The sequence below is a fragment of the Aethalodelphis obliquidens genome, unplaced genomic scaffold (genome assembly GCF_003676395.1).
Source record: "Aethalodelphis obliquidens isolate GAN/ISIS:26980383/991018 unplaced genomic scaffold, ASM367639v1 scaffold14, whole genome shotgun sequence".
NCBI classification, from domain to species: domain Eukaryota; kingdom Metazoa; phylum Chordata; class Mammalia; order Artiodactyla; family Delphinidae; genus Aethalodelphis; species Aethalodelphis obliquidens.
Window position 1 is genome coordinate 3,898,558 of NW_020837958.1, and position 18,748 is coordinate 3,917,305.

The 18,748-nt window shown below is 36.7% G+C and overlaps 1 protein-coding gene across 27 annotated transcripts in view; it reads left to right on the forward strand.

The window, feature by feature from the left end:
• The window catches only part of PHF21A (PHD finger protein 21A), a 194,100-nt gene that overhangs the window by 11,618 nt on the left and 163,734 nt on the right, over positions 1 to 18,748 (forward strand). The window contains exon 1 of one of the 27 annotated variants that reach the window (XM_027114892.1): positions 4,491 to 4,501. The exons of the other annotated variants lie outside the window; for them this stretch is intronic. The gene's annotated coding sequence lies outside the window, so the exon portion shown is untranslated. Of the gene's footprint in view, positions 1 to 4,490; positions 4,502 to 18,748 lie in introns of those variants that run through there. 27 annotated transcript variants of the gene reach the window in all.

Here is an 18,748-nt window from a genome sequence, read left to right on the forward strand (position 1 = left end):
AATGCCTTAGAAGTGGCCATTGTTATTTAAAAAATTTTAAAGTCTTAACTGATGTAAAATGACAACATTGTTTTCTGTGCTGCACAAGTAATTTAGAAAGTATCATTTCAGAATTAAATTCTGCTAGTTTATTCTGGTAGTTATTTATAAAGAGATCAGTTGTGGTTTCAGATAACTTTTTTTTTTAAACTGGTAGTCTCTCTTCCTGGTTGTTAGGAGGGATTCATTCAACATTTTCACAGTAAAGTAGAGTTTTAAAACCAAGAAAATGCTTGTGTTGTTTTAATTAGTAACGGCTCAGACCAGTACTGTTTAATGGGCATCCAGATATCCTGCCCAGGAATTAGTTCTTCATATGAGTAGTGTTGGTGGAACTCACCTTCATCCCTATCCCTACTTACTCAGCCACCTTCAAATGCTATACTGGTAACCCAGCATTTTTTAAAGCAGTAAAAAAAGGTAAATTATTGGAAGTGCTGATAATTTATTGAGTGCCAGTAATTCATTTTTCTGGTGTTACATATATTAAAAAAAAGCATACTCAAGTCATTATAATCTGCATTAAATATCTTTTGATTCTGGCTTTGAGAGTTTTGACTTGTTGATAAGGTTGTTATTCATAATTCACCTTTGTAATTTTTAAATTAAAAAATTTTATTTCGTAGGTAATAAGTTTTTCATTATAGAAGTTTAAAAAATTCTAATTCTAGAATGCGCTCCTATCTAAGGTGATTTATACTTCTTTAGACCCGTATTTAGTGAAGTGCTAAAGCATGGCCTTAAAATTCTAAGAATTGGATCTGGTAGGGTATAGCAGTTAACTAGTTTTAACAAGCCATGTTAAGGTTATTTCTTTCTTTCTTTCTTTCTTTCTTTCTTTCTTTCTTTTTTGGTTATTTCTTGTTGGTAGCATTCATGTGTGCCTTTCATTTTGTGTGGCTCAGACCATGCCCTAGAGAGTATTTTATTATTTCTCATGATAATTTTATAAGTGTACAAAGGACTCAGTTCATGTCATGGACGGTAAAACTGAGAACGGTAAAACTGAGGCAGAGACAAGAATTTGAGTAAGTTAGTAGCAGAGCCGTAATTTTCTGACTTTCATATTCTGGTTTTGGTCTTCTTAACCTGTAGTATCCAAACTTTTAAATATTATGGCCCCCAGTAAATGTATACTTAGATATAATTTACTGAACCTAGTATTGTGTGTATGTTATAAAACATATAGGAAATTAGAAATTTTTAAAAGGATGAGATTTAAAAATATAATTTGTGTTTCCTCCCACGGTCCTCTTCTTTCCCCCGGGTGGGCACACCCACTTGGAGACTCGCAGTGGAGATAGACTATTCTTCTGCAGAAGAGGTAGCCATGGGGACACCTGGAGGACCGTTGGTACAAGGTGTGGGGCTTTTAAGTTGGAGCGATCTTTTACAGCTTTTTAATTTTAAAGAAACAGCCTTTCTTTCCGTGAAGGCTGAATGGTCGAGAGTAAAGACCTTGAGAGAGGTTAGCTTAAAAGACAAAAATATAGGCCTTATTTGTTTTCTTCAGAGTTGTCCAAAGGGAAAAGGCTGGCCTACCCTGAGCTCCTGCTCCCACTGTGGAGATGGCAGTGGCTTTTTCTGTTGTTGTCAGGCAGTTTATAGAACGCAGGATAGCTTGGTAAGCGTCTTCTCTGTGCCTGATATGACGTAACATTGTGGAGTATGCAGCATGCATGTTAAGTACAAGTGGTTGTATTTGGCTTGTTGCTGCAGCATTTTTGAGGCTATCTGAAAAAGCAATTATCACTCGATAGAGTTGGATATGTGCAAATTATTGAAATCATCATTTCATGAAGACCAAACTTTGTAACTTGAATTATCCTGTTTAGTATTTGTTTACTCCCCCTCCCACCCCCCAGAGCAGAATTCTTTTTCTGAAAGGAACAGATGCCGTTAGCTTATCAGGACCTGATACTAAAAAGCCCACAAAAATCTTTGTGCTGCTTATTTTCTTTATTTAATCTATATGCAAAGCATATTGTAATTTTTGCTGTTAGAGGGTTTTAAGGTGATGGTTCCTCCCCACCCTTTTTGTGCTCAGGAGAGATAGATCAGGAATGCCAAATTGACAACTTGGTATAAAGAAATAATGACCACTGAAATAAAACAGGAGTTCAAATAAAAAGCAAACCAGATACAAATGTAGAATGAAAATATCTTTTAGTAAAATGTTAGCATGCTGTACTTGGAACAGATGCCACATTAATTCAAAAGAGAGCCCAGAAAATGTGGCAACTTTACGATGTCAATGGAGGGAGCTGCAGTAGTTCCTGTTCTCATTGTGTCAGGTTCTTAGTACCTCCAGGTCCAGTCCTGTTTTCCTATTTATTTTCTGTACATGTTACATGTTAATATACAAATATTAAATCCATGCTTAATATTTTTATTTGTTATTATTAAATACATTGTCATATTAATAGATATTAGTATAAAAGCCCAATAACTTGTAATCCAGCAGTAATGATTCTTGTTTTAAATATGCATATCAACATTTGTAGAATCCGAGGCAAAAATGGGCTTTTCTACGCACCCTTCAAGGCGCATTTATGATAATAAGGTAGTCTAAGAATTGAGACTTTCAAAGAGGCTTACTGCTTTTTGAATGTGGAATTTGGACAAGTTACAAAATTATGAGAATTTTGCATTTTTTTCTCATTTAAATTTGTAGTTATCATTGGACATTTGTTATGATTTTTAAGTAGCTTAGATTCATTCATTCCTTTTGCTGTGTTTTTTATGGTATTTGGGAAGAGGATGAAAGGGTGATGGAAGGGTACTATGCACACTTGGGTACTTCCAGAGTGACATTCATTTTATAGAAGATTTCACAGGGACATCTCTGAATTGCCTGTAACTTGCAGTGCATGGTTAGTGTGTCTGGGTGTGGAGGGAGATGGGCTGGGGGCTCTTAACCTGATTTACAGTGTGCCACTTCCTGAGCAGTGCAGTGATCTAATCACTAGGGGCATATCTTCTGTGCCTGTAAAGAAGTCTGGTGCGCATGCTTAGAAAAGCACTACTAGTTTTCTCTCAGTCAAAGCATGAAGGCTTACAATTTACTCATTTTGTGAAAAGGTTAAAAGTTTTGTTTTCATGCCATTCAAGACAAGGGAAGTTTTTAGCATGGCAGTAGAGCACAGTGGTTAAGAGTATGGGCCAGTTAAGAGTAAGAGTATGCATAGGCTCAAATCCTGGCTTTGCTCTGCGCAATCTGGATTTGTATTAGCTCTGTGACAGTGGCCAAATCACTTCACCTGCTGTGCCTCTGCTTCAGTTTCTTCACCTGTAAAGTATGAATACATAATAATACCCTTTTTCTGAGGTTGTTACGAGGAATAAATAAGTGCCTGACACATAGTAAGCACTAAATAAATGGTAGCTGTTTTTAGCTATTATTACTTAACCTTAATTCTGGATTCTTCTTCTCTTCTCAAGGCTTGAGACAAATGTTGCATAGTGGGGAAAGAGCCTGAGCTTGGAGGTCTGACCTCTGGTTTGGAATCTTAGTGCAACCACTTAAAGTTGCGTGTGTGACCTTGGACTAATTATTTAAGCTCTTCTCAAAAAAGATGTCCCTGTACATGCTGTATAACAAGCATTGTGCTGTTCACTTGGACTTCATTTTCTTTACTGATGACATAGGGATGATAATACTAACCTCTTTGGATTGATATGAAGATAAAATGGGGAAGTCTTAGGACACTTTATAAGCAATAGCTGCTATTATCATTGCTATTGTTACAGTCCCTCTAAAAGTTTATGGGAAAAGACTAAATATGGAACAACTTAGGAAGAGAGGAGAGTTTTCTTCCTGAAACGTCATTGGAAAAGGTATGGATGGGAAAAGTGATTTAATGAGTTCTTGTTTGTGAAAACTGCTGAGAGAAATATAGAATACATGGGAGGGTGTCAGTTATTACAGAGACTTTAAAAAGTATTTTCAGGGCACATTATATTTATTAAAACTCTTAGCGATGAAAGATTTTTTTGCACCAAGTTACTGGTGTTTATAGTAGGTCACTTAGCACCAAGGCAGTAGTAGATAAGGCATTATAACTCACAAGTTCAAAATACTAATCAGCTGGTCAATCCGTTGGGTCTGTGGCTCAGGACAAATTGCTTGTGTTTAATCCTTGAGAATGTATGCTTGGTGTAAGAACTAATGGAAACAAATGTAGAACCCCAGAGATATAAAAGTGGCATACAAATGCTTTCTAGTAATGATGGACACAGTTTATTTGCCTTCTGATTTTGAGCATTTTTCCTTTGTGAAACTTCCTCTCATCTGGTGCCTAGTCTTTTCTTACAGTGATTGTTATTTTCTTTCTATATTTAATCATCATATGTTGAGCCTAGAAACTGGGCCTGAGAGCAGGTTGATTGTGAGAAAAGCCACACTTTAAGTCTCTGCCTTACAGTGATCTCAGAATTAAGATTTTTTTGGTAAAGAATTTGAGTTTTTAATATATTTTGAGGTTTCTTTAATGTATTTTTTAGTTTTCAATGTATTCATTAGTATGTAGGTATCTGTAAGTGTATCTATAGGTATGTATGTATCTATCTGGTAAGTGAAACCACTCATTGAGGGAAGGGGAATGATCATTAAGTATGAAATATAATTAATCTTATTCATTTACTATCAATTTAGATCTGAAACTTTTTTGGTCTTTGGTCTGTACAGTTTTTTTCCTGAGATTCAACAAGTGTGTTTGAATATAGTATATGTTACCACTAGTGAGCATTTGAGTTAAAAATAGAATAATAGCTTCCATTAACTTTTTGTTCTCATTTACCCAGCTGCACCATTTGATAAAGGCCTAGTAGGTAGATAGAAGTATTTAGTATATTTTATTTTATTTTTTAATAAATTTATTTATTTATTTTCGGCTGTTGGCTTCGTTGCTGCGTGCGGGCTTTCTCTAGTTGCGGCGAGCAGGGACTACTCTTTGTTGTGATGCGCGGGCTTCTCATTCCGGTGGCTTCTCTTGTTGCAGAGCACGGGCTTTAGGTGTACAGGCTTAAGTAGTTGTGGTACACGGGCTTCAGTAGTTGTGGTGCACGGGCTTAGTTGCTCCGCGGCATGTGGGATCTTCCCGGACTAGGGCTTGAACCCGTGTCCCCTGTATTGGAAGGCGGATTCTTAACCACTGTGCCACCAGGGAAGTCCTACTATATTTTATTTTGTCTGTGTTCCTAAAACATTTTTTCTGCTTTCTGAGCAGAAATTCCAACAAGTTTGTTTTGATAAAGTGCTGTACTTTAACTCAACAAATATTTTTAAAAATAGAGCAATTTTAATTTTTTCAATTAAAAAATTATAATACTACTTTACAATAGCTAGAGTAAGTAAAGCTTTGTAGTCTTAGACTTAGTGTAGCATGTGTACTGTGTTTTCTTTATTTCAGCCTGTATGCAGGGCCTATAAAAGTTGCTTCTCTTGGGTGAATGGAATTGTAAAAAGTTTAGAAGTGTATTTCATTTTAACAAATATAGGAGTTAGAAGTGGACCCTATAGCCTCTTTGGGGTTGATTTAAAGAATTACACAATTTTGAAAATCATTTTGTCCCTGCCTGATTTGTAAAAGGTGGGCTACTTGTGACAGGGCTGAACTCCTGTTACACTTGTGCAGGAACCTGTCCAGTTCATGATGCATTAGCTACTTTGTAGAGAGATGCTGCCATCGACCCTCCATTGCTTTTCCTCTCCCCTCTTCTTTACAGTCTTTTATGTCTGTACTGTGCCTATGCTATTCCCTGTCTGCTGTGCATCACTCCCTCCAAAGCAACCACCATCTTACTCTATTTCTCTTCAAAACAAAACATCATTGTAATTATTAGTTTTTAAACAGAGAGAGCTGTTATCAATACCTTAAGGCTTAACAGTTTGTGGACCTTTCCATTTTGGGCCCTCAGCCAGGAGTTGAATAATAGCTTAAAATCACTTCCAAAGTAACTGAGTATTTGTGAAACATTTCATGTCTGGACTAAGGGAGAGAATAGAAAAAGACCTTTTTACCTCAAAAGTTGCTGTATTTTCTGGTAGGGGGTGAGATGGGATCATAGAGGGGGAGGGGGAAGCCTTGTTAACTAAGATAAAGGAAATAGGAAGCATTAATTTGTTAGACTGCCCTTTGTAGTCCTATGGGCCTAATTGGAGAAAGAAAATGGAAATGTTGGTGTTGCTCATTCTGAAAGTATTTTGATTTATTAGTAGAGAGAGGACTAGTAGAATTTCTTTCTTTAGTTTGTAAAATACAAAATATGGTTATGATACCTTGTTATTAGGCATTGATTGCTTTCATTTCATTGTTGGTATTTGCACAATAGCAGACCTATTGTGCAAGTAGCAACACATTTCAGATTTTTCTGTAGTGATTTTGAACTGTTAACTGAATTGTTTTGGTAAGAAAAGTAAAAATTGGAAATCAGCTTTAGTTACATGTAATGGCTATCTTGGTTTTAAATTTGGTGGCTTCTAAGATCTGTACCAGGCATTTAATCCATTATTCAGTTACACATAGAGAAAAACATATTTGAGACAAGAGCTTTAACTTTATAGGATTTAAAAAAAATTCTTTTTATGGAAATTTAAAAACATACACAGAAGTAGAGTGAATAATATTAACAAACCCCACATACCTGTTAACCGAACTTCAACAATTACCTGTATTTTGCCAAACTTTACAGTATGTGAAACATAACAAGGAAAGTAATTTTATGTTTTTAGAACATGTATTACAAGTAGATATGTTGGTATACTCAAAGGAAAAGTATGTGTGCCAGAATGTTAACTCTTCATACACTGTAAATTTAACAGTGGTAATCATCTTTTAGGATAATGTTGCTTTCATTAGTTTTTTGACTTATTGAAGATATCTGAGCCACCATCACCTTGATGGAGAACCATGTCTGCTGGAAAGATTTTAGCTTTCTTCTCTATCTTTAGAAACTCAAGATTATTAGTTTTGAATTTACTGTTCTTATGAGTTGCATTTAATTTTATGTGCCCTTGCCTCTCTGCAATGTTTGTGTGGACCACCGGTAATGATCATTTCTAGAGTATGTCAGGCAATATTTAAGTCAACTTAAAGTGGAAATCACTAAAGCCTGTTCTATACTTTATCCTGCATATTCTGTTTCTATTTTACCCAAATGTATATATTGATTGACTAGGGAATACATATTATAACTTGTGAACGTTTGTTGAGGAGGGAATTTTGACTGTCTGCTATCCCTGGACCTGGTAACAGTTTTTAGGATGTTAGAACTTAAGTTATTGTTTGTTTCTCTTTGGAGGGGTAGTAAGTTGTGCGTGTGTCTCCAGTTGTGGGTCCTGTTCATTAGTAGTTACTACAAGGTGATGGTAGCCTTATTTCTAAATTTCCTTGCTTTTATTAGTTTAAATTAGACCCATAGGGGTAATTATTCCACGCTGATGCATGAAAAAGCATACATAGTCATTGGTGGTTGTGCATCTAAACCCCTGTACAGTGCATTGGAAAGATATCTTTTAACATTATGATGCTGTTTGGAATACTTGGTGAAAGGAGTGTACTTATTTAACAGGACTCTTAATAAGCTCCCACTATACCAAAGATATCTTTTAAAAAATTATACTTACGAAGACTTTGTAGTATTCCCCAGTAGAGTTCATCTAGAGCAGCAAAACCTTTCTAAAATAAAACTTATTCCTTTAACCGGTATTCATTTAAGTGGGTTTCTCTGTACTTGGTTTCCATGGAAATAGCGAATAGCTAACGTTATTTATAAGGTAGAAGTAAAATAGGGTGCCTAATGGGACCCCATGCTGCTCTGATGAAGAGACTTAGGAAAAAAATCCATGCTCATGGGATTTTTTTTTTAAACAAGGTTAATGGAAGCCCTGATTTCAGTCTTCTGTAACAGAACATATTTTTGGTTTTAAAGGCTAGCATTAATATCAAGCAAACTTCTTTTCTGGTCTGTATTGCTTTCACTTTCAAGTTTTAGGACCACTTACTTATCAGCATGATTGAGGCTTTATGCTTCAGACTCATGTTTCGCTGTGGTTTTTGTTTCAAAAGTTAAAATCCCCAGCATATTGTAGCTGTTTCAATTTCTCACTGACATTTCAAAGTACAGATAAAAAGCTAAATGTTCATTAATGATAGCAGTGATGGTAAAGAATCAATACGTTGGACTACATAGTTTTTTTTTTTTTTTTTTTTTAATGTGAATGTTATGGAACCATTTAGTTTTCAGGCCTTAAGTCAGGGTTCTTTTTCATTAGTGTTGTAGAGCTAAACCTTTGTAGTTAGAAAATATTCTAATTTTCTGTGGGAGATGGAAATGGGGAAAATCTTAATTTCTCTTTCTTTAAAAAGTGGATTGGGCTTCCCTGGTGGCGCAGTGGTTGAGAGTCCGCCTGCCGATGCAGGGGACACGGGGTTCGTGCCCCGGTCCGGGAAGATCCCACATGCCGTGGAGCCTGCGCGTCCGTAGCCTGTGCTCCGCAACGGGAGAGGCCGCAACAGTGAGAGGCCCGCATACCGCAAAAAAAAAAAAAAAAAAAAAAAAAGTAGATTGTTGCCAAAGCCTTTTAAGTGAAATAAATGTTAGTTCTTTTAGTCTTTGAATGGGGATTTGGGATAAACCTTGGCTTTTTCCTCACTGCTGCGGTAAGGCCTACTCTTAGTTTTCTAGGCTTACAGCAAAGCCTTGTGTTTCTTAAGCCCCTTCATGTGAAAGAATATCATTCCCTTTGTGTTTGTGATTGATGTGTGTGTACGTGTGTGTGTGTGTGTCTCACTAATTTTTTTACAGCCTGAAAGGCACCTGCTCATTTTTTAGCCTGGTGGGTACAGCGGTGCCATATATATATATATATAAATTTATTTATTTATTTATTTATTTATGGCTGCGTTGGGTCTTTGTTGCTATGCGTGGGCTTTCTCTAGTTTTTTTTTTTATCATATGGTTTTTATTCTTCAATTTGTTAATATGGTGTATCACATTGATTGATTTGCATATATTGAAGGATCCTTGCATCCCTGGGATAAATCCCACTTGATCACGGTGTATCATCCTTTTAATGTGTTGTTGGATTCTGTTTGCTAGTATTTTGTTGAGGATTTTTGCATCTATATTCATCAGTGATATTGGTCTGTAATTTTCTTTTTTTGTAGTATCTTTGTCTGGTTTTGGGATCAGGGTGATGGTGGCCTCATAGAATGAGTTTGGGAGTGTTCCTTCCTCTGCAATTTTTTGGAAGAGTTTGAGAAGGATAGGTGTTAGCTCTTCTCTAAATGTTTGATAGAATTCACCTGTGAAGCCATCTGGTCCTGGACTTTTGTTTGTTGGAAGATTTTTAATCACAGTTTCAATTTCATTACTTGTGATTGATCTGTTCATATTTTCTGTTTCTTCCTGATTAAGTCCTGGAAAGAATTTGTCCATTTCTTCCAGGTTGTCCATTTTATTGGCATAGAGTTGCCTGTAGTAGTCTCTTAGGATGCTTTGTATTTCTGCGGTGTCTGTTGTAACTTCTCCTTTTTCATTTCTAATTTTATTGATTTGAGTCCTCTCCCTCTTTTTCTTGATGAGTCTGGCTAATGGTTTATCAATTTTGTTTATCTTCTCAAAGAAATAGCTTTTAGTTGTATTGATCTTTGCTGCTATTTTCTTTGTTTCTGTTTCATTTATTTCTGCTCTGATCTTTATGATTTCTTTCCTTCTGCCAACTTTGGGTTTTGTTTGTTGTTTCTCTAGCTCCTTTAGGTGTAAGGTTAGATTGTTTACTTGAGATTTTTCTTGTTTCTTGAGGTAGACTTGTATTGCTATAAACTTCCCTGTTAGAACTGCTTTTGCTGCATCCCATAGGTTTTGGATCGTCGTGTTTTCATTGTCATTTGTCTCTAGGTATTTTTTGATTTCTTCAGTGATCTCTTGGTTATTTAGTAACGTATTGTTTAGCCTCCATGGGTTTGTGTTTTTTACGTTTTTTTCCCTGTAATTCATTTCTAATCTCATAGCATTGTGGTCAGATAAGATGCTTGATATGATTTCAATTTTCTTAAATTTACCGAGGCTTGATTTGTGACCCAAGATGTGATCTATCCTGGAGAACGTTCCGTGCACACTTGAGAAGAAAGTGTAATCTGCTGTTTTTGGATGCAATGTCCTATAAATATCAATTAAATCTGGCTGGTCTATTGTATCATTTAAAGCTTGTGTTTCCTTATTAATATTCTGTCTGGATGATCTGTCCATTGGTGTAAGTGAGGTGTTAAAGTCCCCCACTATTATTGTGTTACTGTCGATTTCCTCTTTTATAGCTGTTAGCAGTTGCCTTATGTATTGAGGTGCTCCTGTGTTGGATGCATACATATTTACAATTGTTATATCTTCTTCTTGGATTGATCCCTTGATCATTATGTAGTGTCCTTCCTTGTCTCTTGTAACATTCTTTATTTTAAAGTCTATTTTATCTGATATGAGTATTGCTACTCCATCTTTCTTTTGATTTCCATTTGCATGGAATATCTTTTTCTATCCCCTCACTTTCAGTCTGTATGTGTCCCTAGGTCGAAGTGGGTCTCTTGTAGACAGCATATATATGGGTCTTGTTTTTGTATCCATTCAGCAGGCCTGTGTCTTTCGGTTGGAGCATTTAATCCATTCATGTTTAAGGTAATTATAGATATGTATGTTCCTATGACCATTTTCTTAATTGTTTTGGGTTTGTTTTTGTAGATCCTTTTCTTCTCTTGTTTTTCCCACTTAGAGAAGTTCCTTTAGCATTTGTTGTACAGCTGGTTTGGTGGTGCTGAATTATCTTAGCTTTTGCTTGTCTGTAAAGCTTTTGATTTCTCCATCGAATCTGAATGAAATCCTTGCCAGGTAGAGTAATCTTGGTTGTAGTTCTTCCCTTTCATCACTTTAAGTATATCATGCCACTCCCTTCTGGCTTGTAGAGTTTCTGCTGAGAAATCAGCTGTTAACCTTATGGGAGTTCCCTTGTATGTTATTTTTCGTTTTTCCCTTGCTGCTTTCAATAATTTTTCTTTGTCTTTAATTTTTGCCGGTGTGATTACTGTGTGTCTCAGTGTGTTTCTCCTTGGGTTTATCTTGTATAGGACTCGCTGTGCTTCCTGGACTTGGATGGCTATTTCCTTTCCCATGTTAGGTCAGTTTTTGACTATAATCTCTTCAAATATTTTCTCTGGTCCTTTCTCTCTCTCTTCTCCTTCTGGGACCTCTATAATGCGAATGTTGTTGTGTTTGATGTTGTCCCAGAGGTCTCTTAGGCTGTCTTCATTTCTTTTCATTCTTTTTTCTTTATTCTGTTCCACAGCACTGAATTCCACCATTCTGTCTTCTAGCTCACTTATCCATTCTTCTGCCTCAGTTATTCTGCTATTGATTCCTTCTAGTGTAGTTTTCATTTCAGTTATTGTATTGTTCATCTCTGTTTGTTTGTTCTTTAATTCTTCTAGGTCTTGTTAAACATTTCTTGCATCTTCTCGATCTTTGCCTCCATTGTTTTTCCGAGGTCCTGGATCATCTTCACTGTCATTATTCTGAGTTCTTTTTCTGGAAGGTTGCCTGTCTCCACTTCATTTAGTTCTTTTTCTGGGGTTTTATCTTGTTCCTTCATCTGGTAGATAGCCCTCTGCCTTTTCATCTTGTTTATCTTTCTGTGAATGTGGTTTTTGTTCCACAGGCTGCAGGATTGTAGTTCTTCTTGCTTCAGCTCTCTGCCCTCTGGTCAGTTGCGGCGAGTGGGGGCTACTCTTTGTTGTGGTGCGCGAACTTCTCATTGCAGTGGCTTTTCTTTGTTTCGGAGTATGGACTCTAGGCACTCGGACTTCAGTAGTTGTGCCACGTGGGCTCAGTAGTTGTGGCTCGCGGGCTCAGTAGTTGTGGCTCGTGGGCTCTAGAGCGCAGGCTCAGTAGTTGTGGCGCATGGGCTTAGTTGCTCCGTGGCATGTGGAATCTTCCTGGACCAGGGCTCAAGCCCGTGCCCCCTGCATTGGCAGGCGGATTCTTAACCGCTGCACCACCAGGGAAGTCCCAGCAGTGTTGTATTGAGAAATGAGGCAGTATGGAACACAGTAAGGTGCTATGATTTTTGTTTAGTTCGTTTTGGTCCTCCTTGGCAGCTTGTGATTGTTATCCGTCCGTCTGGAAGTGCTTTGTGATTATTCCTGGCTATCGTGCAGCAGGAGTTTTCTTCTGTGTTTTAAAGGCAAGGATTGAAGTGTACTTAGGGCTCCATCAGGGGAGGAGTTTTTGTTTTGTTGTGGGGGGTGTGTGTGTGTGTGTGTGTGTGTGTGTGTGTTTCTTTGGACAAGCTTCTGCTGCAGTTGTTTTAATCCTGTTGAATATTTGTGAGGTGTTTTATCTACAGCAGTTCACTAGTTTTTTTCTGTGCATATTGGTGCTATTTTTAAAAATTTCCTTTATGTGGTAATTGTTCTTCTAGTTTAGCTTTTTTTCGTATATTTTTAAAATTAGGTGTTTACCAATGACCTTCCTTAGTGAGTTTTACTTGAATTATATTTGTGCTTTGGAGACTTAGGAATTGGGGTCTATTATCCCATCTCTGAGAGAACAAGTCCCAGTAGTTGCAGTTAGTGCAACAGAAAGAGTTTTCACAGATGCACTGCTGGGCGTTGATCCTCCTCCTTGGTGCCTATGGTTTACACCCAGAACTCCCATTAATGTTAATAGGAGGCCCTTGCTTAAATCCCTATACACCAAGAGAAATCCAAACTCTTTTGTAATGCTGTATAGATATCTCAGTTGTTTTTTTTTGTTGATGGTAAGAGTTTTGGTCCTGAGGTTAACTGATTATTAAGATAAGAGTTTGAGTTGTCTTGGGATATGGGGTGATTTACTAAGTCTGATCTGTAATTAAGGTTATGTTATGATGATTAGACTCAGAAAACATTTATACCTTTGTGAACTGTGGAAGCTTGTGAATAAGAATTTTTGTACTTTATAACATGATGAAGCAAGATTTCTTCTTTGCATTTATTTTTCTTAATACTTATCCACTACAAAATAAATGATTTTACAAGTTTTTGTACATACTGTAAGAACTTAGTAGAAATTATTTTTTTCATTTGTAAGCCTTTCCACAATTACTCTCTAGCATTTTAAGTCAGCTAATGCTGCTCACGTTTTTCAAGCATATAGGAGCTAATAATCTGCACTGTCTTAGCGTGTGGACATTGCAATCACTGGTCAAGGATTAGATAATCACTGTTTACTATACTTATCTGAATTTTTGGATTTTTGTTACTTTGTGTATAGTCTCATGGAAGGATTCCTGGATTGAGAGCAGTAAACCTGGGTTTTAGACTGGGCTTTGCCTCTTATAATCTTTATAGCTTGTGGCTAGACATCTAGACTTTTTGGACCACTGTTCTGGAAATGAAGGTATGGATCTGGCACTCTGGGGTGTCCATTCTAGCTTTAGGCTGTTTGAAGGCCCACTTTCCCAGGTACCAAAGGAAATAGAGGACTGCAAGGCAACGGTTCCTAATCCTGGCTGTCCATCAGAATCTTCTGGGGGAAATTTAAATAAAATATAGATACCTGGGCTCCAAATCAGACATAATGAATTCAGAATCTTTAAGGGTAGGGCATGTGAATCTATATATTTGTTGAAGTTTTAGAGTTATCCCGATTCTAAGTTTGAGAACTACTGGTGCAAGACATTATTTCTATTCTACTTGTGTGTGTGTGTCTAGTTAGGGAAATACGACAGGTAAGTAACAGTGTGAGACAATATGTGGTTAAATTCTAAGATGAATGAGAGAGATGATAAACAGTTTGAGAATTCAAAGAAGGGAGAACTGGGAGTTGGGAAGGTCTCCATTAATCATGAGTCTTTATCTGGACCCTAATGACTGGGTGGGATTTGGATAGGCAGAGAAAAGGTAAAAAAAAAGGGTATTCTTGGTATAAGAAAGAGCATCCCCCAAGTGAAAGTTTGGGGAGGAGAACAATTCTGATGAATATTTTAGTCCTTTAGTATTCTACTCTTGCAACTGCTATAGATTTCCTAAACATTTGAGGGAGTGAGCTGTGAAGATATTTGACGGGAGAGAGTGTTCCAGGAGAGTCCTGTGAAGGAAACTTGTTTGGAGTTTCAGAAGTACAAAACAGAGGCCAGTGGCTGGAGCAGACTGAGCAATGGGGAGAGGGAAGGAGATGAGGTCTGAGAGTAACAGAGGCCCAAATCACTTAGAGCCTTGTGGGCCATTGTAAAAGACTTCTGCTTTTTCTCTAAGTGTCATGGGAAGCCATTAGAGGATTTTGAGCAGAGGAGTAACTAGCTCTGTCTTGGATTTTAAAAAGGTCACTCTGGCTACTGACAGAATAGACTCTGGGGGACAAAGGTGGTAGTGGGGAGGCCAGTTAGGAGGCTGTTGCAGTAATGCAGGTGAAAGATGATGGTGACTTGGACCAAGGAAGTGGAAGTATATTTGAGACAAGTGGTCAAAGTCCATGTATTTTGAAGGCAGAGGCAAGATGGTCAGTTACAGGATTGGATGTACAGTGTGGGAAAGAGAGGAGTCGATGATGACTTTAAGGTTTTGGCCTGAAGGGATAGAGTTACCATTTTTTGAAATGGGGATGACTCTGCGGAGGAGGTTGGGGGACAGGCAGTCAAGAGTTTAGTTTTGGACTTGCTGAGCTTGAGGAGCCAATTTGACAGGTGTTGAACGGGCAGTTTGATATATGAGTTTGGAAATCAGGGGAGAGGTCTGGGCTAGGTACAAATTTGGGAGTCACCAGTACAGATCCTTTTATATAGCTATGAGACTACATGAGATTACCTAATGGGAAGAGTTCCAAGAACCGAGCCTTGGGGCACTTCAACATTTTGAGGTCTTGAGAGATGAGAAAGAACTAGCGAAGGAAACCCAGAAGAGTGGCTAGAGAGATTAGGAAAAAAATTGAGGGTGAGTGGTGTCCTGGGAGTCAAGAGAAGAAAGGATTTCAGGAAGGAAGAATGGTCAGCTGGGTGAAATAATACTGTTTGAACAGAGAAACGAGGGCTGAGACTTTACTGTTGAGTTTAGCAACAGGGGGGTCACTGGTGATCTTAACAAAATTGAAGGAGGCAAAAGCCCTAATGGAGTGGGTGCAGTAGAGAATGAGAGGAGAGGAACTAGGGACAGTGACTTTGGTTAACTGTTTCAGGGAGTTTTGCTATAAATTGGAGTGTAGATATGGGACAATAACTAGAGAAGTATGTGGAGTCACGGGAGGCTTTTTTTTTAGACAAAGGAAACAAAATGATCCAGTAATGAGGGAAAAATTGATGCTTCTTGAGAGTGAGGGGAGAAGTGCTAGAGTGATGCCCATGAGAGGGTAAGGTTAAGAGGGATGGGGGCAAGAGGGATGATTATGATACTGAGGCCTAAAGGACTAAATCTCATTTAGCAGGATTCTGCTTTTTCTTCTGAGCATTTTTTGCCTTTAAATTTATTTCAAAGTTACTATATTCTGTTAGAATTAGGAAAGGCAGATAAAAAGCAGTAAAATTTACTGTATATAAAATTAGTGTATCAACTTGGTGTAGTAGAAGAGATTGAATCTTCTGCGTACGGTGACATTTTAAAGTGTCTTTGAATGACAATTATCTGTGCTATTCTAGTCCCTTATCAAAATTTATGATTGAGCACAGACTATAAACTTAATTGTTCAAAATTTGTAATGGGGTGGATTTTAGCCTAATTTAAAACATGATCTAGTGTTGAACTTTTTCTCTGCAAAATTTGTTTATTGTTTAATGTATAGTCTTTATACACAAAGGTTTTAGATGTTTTACAAAAGGTACTTACAGAGTAGTTACTAATCACTTTTGATTTATTGATGATATTTTAAATTTTACAACCACATCAGAAATTTGAATGATTCATTTCTTTACCAGCTCTGATTAAAGCAGCTACTTGTGAAGTTCTGGAGAGGAGGTGAACAATCTTCAGTTTGCAAAAAATCACATGAAGTTATGTTAGCAAGATGGTATTCCTCTCTAAAAGCAAAAATAATTTCGTTTACTCCAATTTATGTGTTTTGAATGTATTTTTCAAGAACAAGTCTATATTTTAAAAATTTAATAAGCAAATAAGGTAAAAAATTTGAACTACCTTAGCTACAAGTGTGAAATATGAGAAACAAATTAAGTGGACTTTGAATCAGCTTAACATGAGGAAATCAAACTTGTATTTCAGTCTTATATATTTTGCATATGGATAGTGTAAAAAGTACAAATTTATATGTAAATCTTTTTTTGCTGCTAACTCATTTTTATTAAATTACAGAAATAAAATACATATATATATATTTTAAATCAGTATCCCAACGGTAGTCAATAATCAGTCTTTAGAAGGAACACTTTGGTAGTTCTGATGCACAGTGTTTAAGAATCACCAGTCTAAAAATAATTTACTCTTTTCTGGGTATCTGAACCTCTGCGAATCTTATTTAAGTTGTGGATCCTCTTCCCAGAATTCTCATACATTCAAAATTTATGGAGTTGGCAAACCCCTCTGAAGCCTATTCACGGGGATCCCTTAGGCATAAAGGATCTGAGGTTTTAAAACCTGCCCTAGATAGTTTACTTATGTGATTTTTCTTTAAAACTTTATACGAAGATTTTCCCAAAAGTATTTGGTCAGCATTTATTGTAGTTTATTTCTTAGGAGAGTAACTGCTACAGCTGTTTAAGAGGAAGTGAGGTCTAGTGGAAAGGCCAGTTCAGTCAAAGGAATCTCAGGATCTGTAGATTTCTCTCCAGCTTTACTACCAGCTAGCTGTGTAACCTTCCGGGAAGTCAGTTAACCTCTCGGGCTTTGATTTCCAATGTGATTTCTGCAGTCCCTGCAAGCAGTTTTATGAGTAGTTACATGATATCATGGCAAAATTCCTTGTCAATTAGGGATTGACTCTGCTGTTTATTTTTGGAGAAAATGCCCCAGAGATAAGGTGCATCCATTGTCCCTTTTTACTGAATATGATTTTCAGAAGAGTTTATTTGACTATACTTTCTCAGATGCCATATGAGTAAAAGTTAAAATCCTAACCCCACCCTGATCATTTTGAGTTTCAACATATTTTATATATTCTGGGTATAAGCCATTGTTATTATATGTATTGCAGTTATAATCTTCAGTTCTGTGGATTGCTTTTTCATTCTCGTAAGGGTTTTTTTGGGGTTTTTTGGGTGAACAGAAGTTCTTAATTTTAATTTGATCCAATTTATCTGTCTTTTCATTATATTTTAAAATGACAGTATTTTACTTCCTAATCAACTGTTTTTATCCAAAGTCATTCATTTAACAAATAATGCTGTGGGAGATCGATGCATAATTATCCCCAGCATGAAAGAGCTAATAAGAAATGCCTAATAGGGAAAATAAGCCTGCAACAGAGAGTTAAGAGTCCACTCAGTGAATTCATTCATTTAACAAATATTTACTGAGCATTTACTTCATGTTTTTGTTTGTTTGTTTGTTTCGGCTGCACCGTGCGGCTTGTGGGATCTTAGTTCCCCAACCGGGGATTGAACCTGTGCCCCCTGCAGTGGAAGCATGGAGTCCTAACCATTAGACCACCAGGGAATTCCCAAGAACCCACTTGTTAATAACCACATCATTCTACAGATTTTTGCATCATTTTTCTTTTGGTTGGGAGTCATTCTAGGTGATTAAAATTGCCATTTATATGGACTTTAGAACTTTAAAAAGTGCTGCTGCTAAAAGAAAGGCATGATAAAACAGCAAATTGGATTTCTTTTGGAAATGAATGTTAACTGCATGAATCAGGGCCCTTTAAAATTATTTTACTGTGTGTTTGGTATGACTGTACATGATTAAATAAAAATTTATAATTTGGATGACATGAAGATTTTTTGAAATATCCCTTAAGGAAATGAGAATTTACATTATACCTATTGGAGTAACATAAGTCAACAAATGTACTGTGTTTAAAGCATAAGGATGATTCAGGTTTGGAACATGGTATGTGGAGTTTAAATAATTTAATACTTTAATACTAAGGGAAAAGTTTTAATATTTGCTTCCTAAATTTTTTTTTTTAACTAAAAAAGAAGTTTGGGGCAAGGAAGAGTTAAAAATAAATAAACAATATAGCCTGACATGACCTTGAAATTAACTTAATGGAGTATAGTTAATCTTAAAAAAAAAACAACACACAGTTGATAAAAGCATCACTGAGCATTGGATTGAGATCCCAAAACCTTGATTTTCTTTCTGGCTCAATCACTGATTAACTGTGTGGCATAGGGAAAGTCACTTTTGTGTTATGTGGTTTACAGTTTCAGGTGGTGAGACTTTAAGATTGTGAATGAAAAATTAAATTATGACTATACATATAAAATGCTGTGAATTTTAAGCCTTATATAAAACAAATCCATTTCAAGATTAATTGAAAAAAGGCCTTTTAAGTAGACCAAACTAAGGGCCAGTGCTGTTAGCCTAATTTGTAACATAGAGCAGCAAACAGTGAAAGTTCATTTGTTGGGGATGAGGGTTGTATTTCTGTGTTACTTAGATGAGGTGCATTTCATTTCTCTGTCTCTTAGGAAAGGGAAGCCGTCAACTACTTAGTTTTTCTTGTCTTGAAAAAGCTGTGGAAAAGTGAAAAAAAACTGGAAAAAGAGATCTAACTGCCCTTGAATTCTTTC